Consider the following 7,175-nt stretch of genomic DNA (forward strand, 5'->3'; position numbering starts at 1 on the left):
GGGGGAAGGAGGGTAGTAGAAGAGAAGTGGGGTTGTTGGTACGAGCCGATATGGTGGAGAAGGGAGGCCGTCGGCCTAAGAAGGGGCTATCAAGGGGAGGAAAAAGCCAAAAGGAGGAGGGATACGTATACATGGACGTGGTCACACGTAGAAAAAGAGAGAGAGAGAGAAAGAACGAAAGAGTGAGAGAGAAAGAGCGAGAGAGAGAGAGAGAGAGAGAGAGAGAGAGAGAGAGAAAGAAAACGGAGGAAAAGGAGGCAGCAAAAGCGGCGGCCGTGGCGGCGGCGGCGGCGGCGGCGGTGGCGGCGGAGGTGGTGGTGGAGGAGGAGGTGGTGGCGGAGGTGGTGGCGGCAGCAGCAACGGCGAGGGGCGATCCGTCGAGAGAGGGTGGGAGGGGCGGAAGCCAGCCGTAAAGGGGGGTTGAGAAAGAGGGAGAAAGAGAGATGGATAGATAGACCGAGTGAAAGAGCGAGTGAGAGAGAGCGAGAGAGAGAGAGAGAGAGAGAGAGAGAGAGAGAGAGAGAGGCGCGCCGGTTCCGTAGCATTTGTAGCATTGTAGGTCGTTGCGTTTTATAACGTGACTCCTTAATTTCCGCGACGGGTGTCCGCAGCCGCGTGTTGTGCATCGAGTAGTAGTACTACGGGAGGATACGAGACTCCGTACGAATTTGATCGAGGATTGAGATCATGATCGAGAGGAAGAAGACGATCTTCGCGGCACGACGATCGTCGCGTTGACGTTGACGTTGTTCTTGTTGTTGTTGTTGTTGTTGTTGTTGTTATTGTTATTGTTGTTGTTATTGTTGTTTTTATTGTTGTATCGTCGGCGTTGTTGTTCCTTCTTTTTTTTACTGCTCGTTTCTTCTTCCTCTTCTTTTTTATTTTTCCCTTTTTTTCCTGTTTTTCGTTTTCATTTTTCCCGGTCTCTCTACAATCGGGCCCTGTCCACGAGGTTATTTTTTCTTTCTTTCCTTCTTTCCTTTTTTTTTTTTATACTTCGACGCGTTGCAATACAGACGGTTTTTGTTTTCTTTTTCTTTTTTTTTTTTTTTCATTCTTCCTTTCTTTCTTTTTTTTTTTCCTAATCGCTCGAATTCCCAGTTTTTTGTTTCGTCATTTTTTCGTTTGTCTTTCCCTTCCTTCGACGTTTGTTCCCCTTTTTTCTTTGTCCTTTACTCTCTTCCGATTTTTATCTTTTTTGTTTTTTTGTTTTTTTTGTTTCTTGATGACATTTCTTTCTTTCTTTTTTTTTTTTTTTTCTTTTCTTTTAATCCGGTTACCTTCGCTTCTCTCGTTCGTTCTTGTTTTTCATTTCTTTTTTTTTTCTCTCTCTATCTTTCTTTCAACTTTTTTTTGCTTCTTGCATTTTGTTTCCTTCTATGATCCATCTTTCTTTCCGTACCCTCCGATCCCCTCTCCTCCCTCAACCCCCTTTTCGAGTTTGCGCGATGGAACAATAACGCGCACATTTTTTTTTCTTTTTTGTCTTTCTTTTTTTCTTTCTTTTTTTTTTTTTCTTGTTTCATTTCCTCCCATCAAATATCTTCTATTTGCTGTTTGTGCGTGCGCGCAGACGTCCGCTTGCATGTGCGTATGCGTTTCTTTTTTTTCCCTCTTCTTTTTTTCCTTCTTTCATTCTTTCTTTCTTTCTTTCTTTCTTTCTTTCTTCCTTCGTCTTCTTTCGAAACGGTCGAGTACGGTGAATTTTTTCGAAGGATTTTATCAGTGATAAAAGTGCGAAGCGAGTGTGAACGTCGCGGACGATCTTTATCGGTCCGTGATTCGTCGATGAGCGGATATATTATTATAATAAACGAATAATTTTAACCTGTGACAGATCGGATCTCCTCTTGAAAATAATTGGAAACAAATAAAATCTTAAAAAAAAAAAAAAGACAAATAAATAAAAGAAGAAAAAAGTGAAAAATCTGATGGAACTGTAATCGTTGGTTTTTGAACAGGTATTTCACAAGTGTTTATTACATTTCTCGATCGAATATATTAATCGATCGAAGAGAGTGACTGTGACTAAATGATAAATAAATAAATAAATAAATAAATAAATAGTTATATACGTGATAGACGAACGAACGATTCTCGTCGAAAGTTTAAACAATTGTGACAACAGTGCGAACGCATTACGTACGATTTAAAAAAAATTTAAAACGACGCTGCTAAAAATCAAGAGTGATATATATATATATATATATATATGTCGAATGGATGGATGGATCGATCGATCGAATTCGATCGATCGATCGATCGATCCAATCGATCGACAGATCGCGTGTTATACCATTTACACCGAAACTAATAATATTTCGTGCGAAAATCCTTTTGTGTATTTGCACACAATGTGCACTTCTTTTAATTGAAAGTCATCCAAGTTCTTTTCGATTCGATTCGATACGATACGATACGATACGATTAGATTAAATTAGATCTTCGATCGAAACGAACCGACTAACCAACGAATTAACGAAAGAACGAACGAACGAACGAACGATCGTTCAAAGAGGAACAGAGAAAGTAGCAGAAGAAGAAAAAGAAGAGAGAAAAAAGAAAAAGAAGAAAGACAAACATTTTTCGTTTCTCTTTTTTTCTCTCTCTCTCTCTCTCTCTCTTTCTCTCTGTCTGTGTCATCGACGTTTCGAAATTTCGAAAAAGATTCTCGAACGCGAAAGAATCTCGCGTGCCGCGTGTTCCTCGTCTGTTGCTGCTGTCGCTCTGCAACTGCAACTGCAACTGCTGCTGCTGCAACTCCTGCAACTGCTTCTACTGCTGCTGCTGCTGCTGCTGCTGCTGCACGCGCGTTGTTGGAAAACGAGACTTGGTACGGCGTGTAAGTGTGAGTGAGTAAGTGAGTGAATGAGTGAGTGAGTGAGTGAGTGAGTGAGTGACTTGACTGACTGAGTGAGCGAGAGAGAAAGAGAGATAGAGAGAGAGGATGTTGGTGGGGAGATGCAACGAGTGCAACGAGAGAAAAAGAGACAAATAGAGAAAGAGAGAGAGAGAGAGAGAAAGAGCATTGCGCTCTCTTGTATGCATCGAGCATTATCTTCAACCAAACGCGATAAATCTGTTGTTATCGTCTATCTTACTCTCTCTCTTTCTCTCTCTCTCTCTTTCCTTCTTTCTCTCTCTTACACATACACTTGCTGCTGCCTTGTTTAGACTGAAAACATGAAGGAATGAAAAAAAAAAGAAAAAAAAAAGAAGGAAAAGAGTGGGGGAAGAGAAGAAAAAAGACGACAAAAATAAAGAAAAAAAAGAGAGAGAGAGAGAGAGAGAGAAAGAGAGAACGAACGATTCGTACGAACGCGAGTGGGAGCGAGAAGGGTGGGGAGAACGGGACACGCGATTTGAAATCGGACTTGCGAGTGTAATAAAATGTTTTTATATCATTTCCACTCTTAAATTCTCTCAGTCTATCTCTTTTTCTCTGTAAGACGATTTTCTACGGGCTTTCTTTTCTCTTACTTTTCGATTTCCTTTCGATAATTATTTTCTCTATCTTTCTCTCTTTCTCTTTGTGTGTTGTATGTATCTCCGTTTCTATCTGTATATCTCTGGCTCTCACTCGTTGCAATAATGCGTTATACAAAAACGATATATAAATCGTAACATTTCAGAGAGAAATATTCTTTCGAGAAATTTGATAACCTTTCGATTTTGTTAACCCCCTCCCACTCTCTCTCTCTCTCTCTCTCTCTCTCTCTCTCTCTGTATGTGTCTTTCTATTTCTATATCGGTTTTAGAAATATTTGAAGATTTATCTCGGTTATCTCTAGAATTTTACACTTGGTTTTATGAATAAGTTAAATTTTTAGTAGATATATTTCGATAGAAGGGAAGAAGAGAAGAAGGAGGATTCGAGAGAACAAGGAATCCCGAGAAAGGTTTTCGCTTTGATGTCGAAGAAACGAATATATAGAAGAAGTAGTAGGAGGAGAGAAATAGGTGGATGAGGTAGTAGTAGGATATGGGAGAGGTGGTAGAGAGTGAGAGAGAGGAAAGGGTGGGGATAGAGTGAGGGGGTAAAGGGGTGGGATGGTAGAGAGGTTGCAAGCGGTGACTCGCGGTCGCGCACACGTTTTTGTCATTTCTCTCGCATCCTATCTTTATCTATCTGTCTATCTTTCTCTTTCTTTCTCTTTCTATCTCTCTCTCTCTTTCTTTCTTTCTTTCTTTCTTTCTTTCTTTCTTTCGCGATGAGAGAGAACTCAGAACGCAGAACCGTTATGTCAGCAGTACATATCAACAACGTACATACCGCGTGCATCGGATCTTCGTCGTTACACCACCGACAAAGTAGTTCGTTTAAGAGGAGGATTTCATATCGTTTAAGAATGAAATTATAATATGAAAAAGGTTAGCTATGTATGTATGTATATATGTATGTATGTATGTATGTATGTATTCGTCTGTGTAAGGAAGAAAAAGATGGAAATAGGAATAAGTTCGTTCGTGTTTCTTTGTGAGTGTGTGAATGTGCATATGCGTATGCATTTGATATGTATGTATGTATGTATGTAACAGAGAGAAAGAGATAGATAGATAAATAGAGAGAGAGAGAGAGAGAGAGACAGAGTGAGTCAGTTTTATGTGCGTGAAAGCATACGGTGTAAACACAGTAAACAGCTGATAAAAGAGGAAGTCGGTAAAGTCCGTGAAATTCTCACGAGTTTGACCGAACGCCAAAACAAGTTTATGTATATACGTATGCATGTATGTGTGAATGTGTTTATATGAATAGGTAGGTAGGTAGGTAGGTAGGTTTATATGTATGTATGTATGTATTGTACATATTGTATGTAGGTATGTATGTTTCGCGATTCTCATTGGGTTCTTCAACTTCGACTCGTTTTAAAACGATGTAATCGACGGCTATCGGTAGATCCACGAGGTATAATCATAATCATGAGACGATACAGTCTCGTAATCGATATATCGAGGAAAAAATATCGCTTTTCGACGGGATCTTTCGTGATCGGCATTAACATTCCGTATACACGTATATACGTATGTTTGGCTACATATATGTGTGTGTATGTATATTTTACTTTTTTTTATTTTGTTTATTTTTTAATTTAATTCAATTTTTTTTTTATTCGAAAAGATCGACGTGATCGAAGGATTTTTATGGATAGGATGTTTCTCTTTTTTCTCGTTTCTTTCTTTTTCTTACGTCTTCTTTTCTTTTCTTTTCTTTTCTTTTCTTTTCTTGTTTTTTTTTTTTCTTGTTCCTTTCTTACGAACCGACAAGAGAAGCTCAAAGGAATTTCCGTAATATGCGCCTGTAATATTCCATAATATTCTTGCTCGCTAACCGTGTCTTGTAACATACTTGATTATCTGTTTGTTTCTTCCTTTTTTCGTTTTTTCTTTTTGCATTACAAACCCGTCGATCAAAATTTATTTTGTTAGAGCGAACAGTACGATCAACGCGAAGTCGAATTCTTAATATTTGTCCTTTCTGTTTTCCTTTTTTCTTTCCTCTAATTCCGGTCGCCATTTTGGTACCCACTTGTGCCACTCCTTATTCTCATTACATTCATTATTTTATCGATATATATATATATATATATATATATATATATACTTGATATTAAATAACACGATTTACCGAATGAAAACGTTCGAATATCATCTTACTAGATATTAACGAAAAAAATACAAAATCAAGAAAAGAACGAATAAGAAAACAACGTCGCATAGTGATAGATATCACTAAACTCGTCAATTCTTTTAATCGATATTAACCTCAATAAAAAAAAAAAAAAAAAAAAAAAAAAAAAAAAAAAAGATACGAATAACAACATATAATAAAAACGCTAATAGAATTTTATCGTTGACTCCAATATTCGATCAAATTCAATCATTTTCACTTTTCTCCACTTCTATTCCACGAGATGAAAGAACAGTCTCGGCCATTTTGGTACCTCTCCATTCTCCCTCCTTCAATACTCTCTCATTACAATCCTCGCAATAATACCCTTAACTACAAAACTATAGCAAAATACAAATCGACGAGTGATCTGATCGGAGGGGGTAGAGGGGGGTGGTGATAAAGAAATAGAAGAGAGGGGGAGGTGTTGGCCTGGAATATAGAAGCGGGCTCTATTTTCTAAGAAGCGAAAGGTACTCCAATCCGATCCGTAAACACAATAGAAAGTACCAAGAGAATCTAGGATAGTCGTCGTGTGAGTGTGAGGCCACGGAATCTCTCTCTCTCTCTCTCTCTTTCTCTCTCTCTCTCTTTCTCTTTCTCTTTACGTAGTGTAGACGCTAAACGTTTATGTGTGTTGTTGTGTACTATCGTGCGCTCTCGTACGCTCGCGCGCACGTTTCGCGCACCGCGGAGACCTGAATTCCGCGAATCGGTGCTGTTTCTGTGCTGTTTCTGTGCTGTTTCTGTGCCGCAGACTGTTCCGCGATCCACGCGAAATTTTCTAACATCCGGTTCTTGCGACTTTTCTTTCTCCCTCTTACTACTATCTCTGTTCCTCCCTACCCTTCGTCCTCCTCACTCACCCACCCACCTATCTACCTCTCTCTCCAAGCATCCATCCATCCCTCTCCCCTTCTCCTCATCCTCCTCCTCCTACTCCTCCTCCTCCTCCTCCTCCTCCTTCTTCTTTTTCTCCTACTTTCGTATATCAAGCGCCTTTGCGGCACACGGAACCGCATCGAAAAATTCTTTCTCTCGGAATAGACGAGAGAGAGAGAGAGAGAGAGAGAGAGAGAGAGAGAGAGAGAGAGAGAGAGAGAGAGAGAGTTTCAGGTTAGATGGTTAAAAAAAATAATAATAAAAAAAAATGAGGGACAAAAAAGAAAAACGAAATTATGGTATATAATATAACGAGCCAAAGCCAGGGTTATATATCTTTCTTTTCGTTTGGTTCGTTCATTTCTTTTTTCTTGTTCTTGTTCTTTTTCTTTCCCTCCCCCTTATTTTTCTTTTTCTACTTCTTCTTTCTTCCTTACTTTCATTTTTCTTTTTATTTCTTTGTTCTCGTTCGTGGCTAAAAAAGGAAGAAAATTCGATTGATATTAAGTCTCCTATGGCGTTTCTCGAGTATTACTGGAACGAGAACGTTAGAAACTTTCTCCGAGAAAGAAATGATCTAAATAAAATTTTTGTAAAATTTCTAATCTCTCTTTTTCTTTCTCTC

The 7,175-nt window shown here is 38.9% G+C and overlaps 1 long non-coding RNA gene across 41 annotated transcripts in view; it reads left to right on the forward strand.

The window, feature by feature from the left end:
- LOC122637175 overlaps nucleotides 1–7,175 on the forward strand; it is an 82,751-nt gene that overhangs the window by 71,800 nt on the left and 3,776 nt on the right. Inside the window, exons 1-2 of one of the 41 annotated variants that reach the window (XR_006329157.1) lie at nucleotides 817–952; nucleotides 1,838–2,187. The exons of 35 other annotated variants lie outside the window; for them this stretch is intronic. This is a non-coding gene — a long non-coding RNA (uncharacterized LOC122637175). Of the gene's footprint in view, nucleotides 1–500; nucleotides 746–816; nucleotides 953–1,837; nucleotides 2,188–2,599; nucleotides 2,843–4,201; nucleotides 4,381–7,175 lie in introns of those variants that run through there. 5 more of the 41 variants (XR_006329156.1, XR_006329149.1, XR_006329137.1 and 2 more) reach the window with 5 other exon arrangements.

The sequence above is a fragment of the Vespula pensylvanica genome, chromosome 24, assembly GCF_014466175.1.
Source record: "Vespula pensylvanica isolate Volc-1 chromosome 24, ASM1446617v1, whole genome shotgun sequence".
NCBI classification, from domain to species: Eukaryota; Metazoa; Arthropoda; class Insecta; order Hymenoptera; family Vespidae; genus Vespula; species Vespula pensylvanica.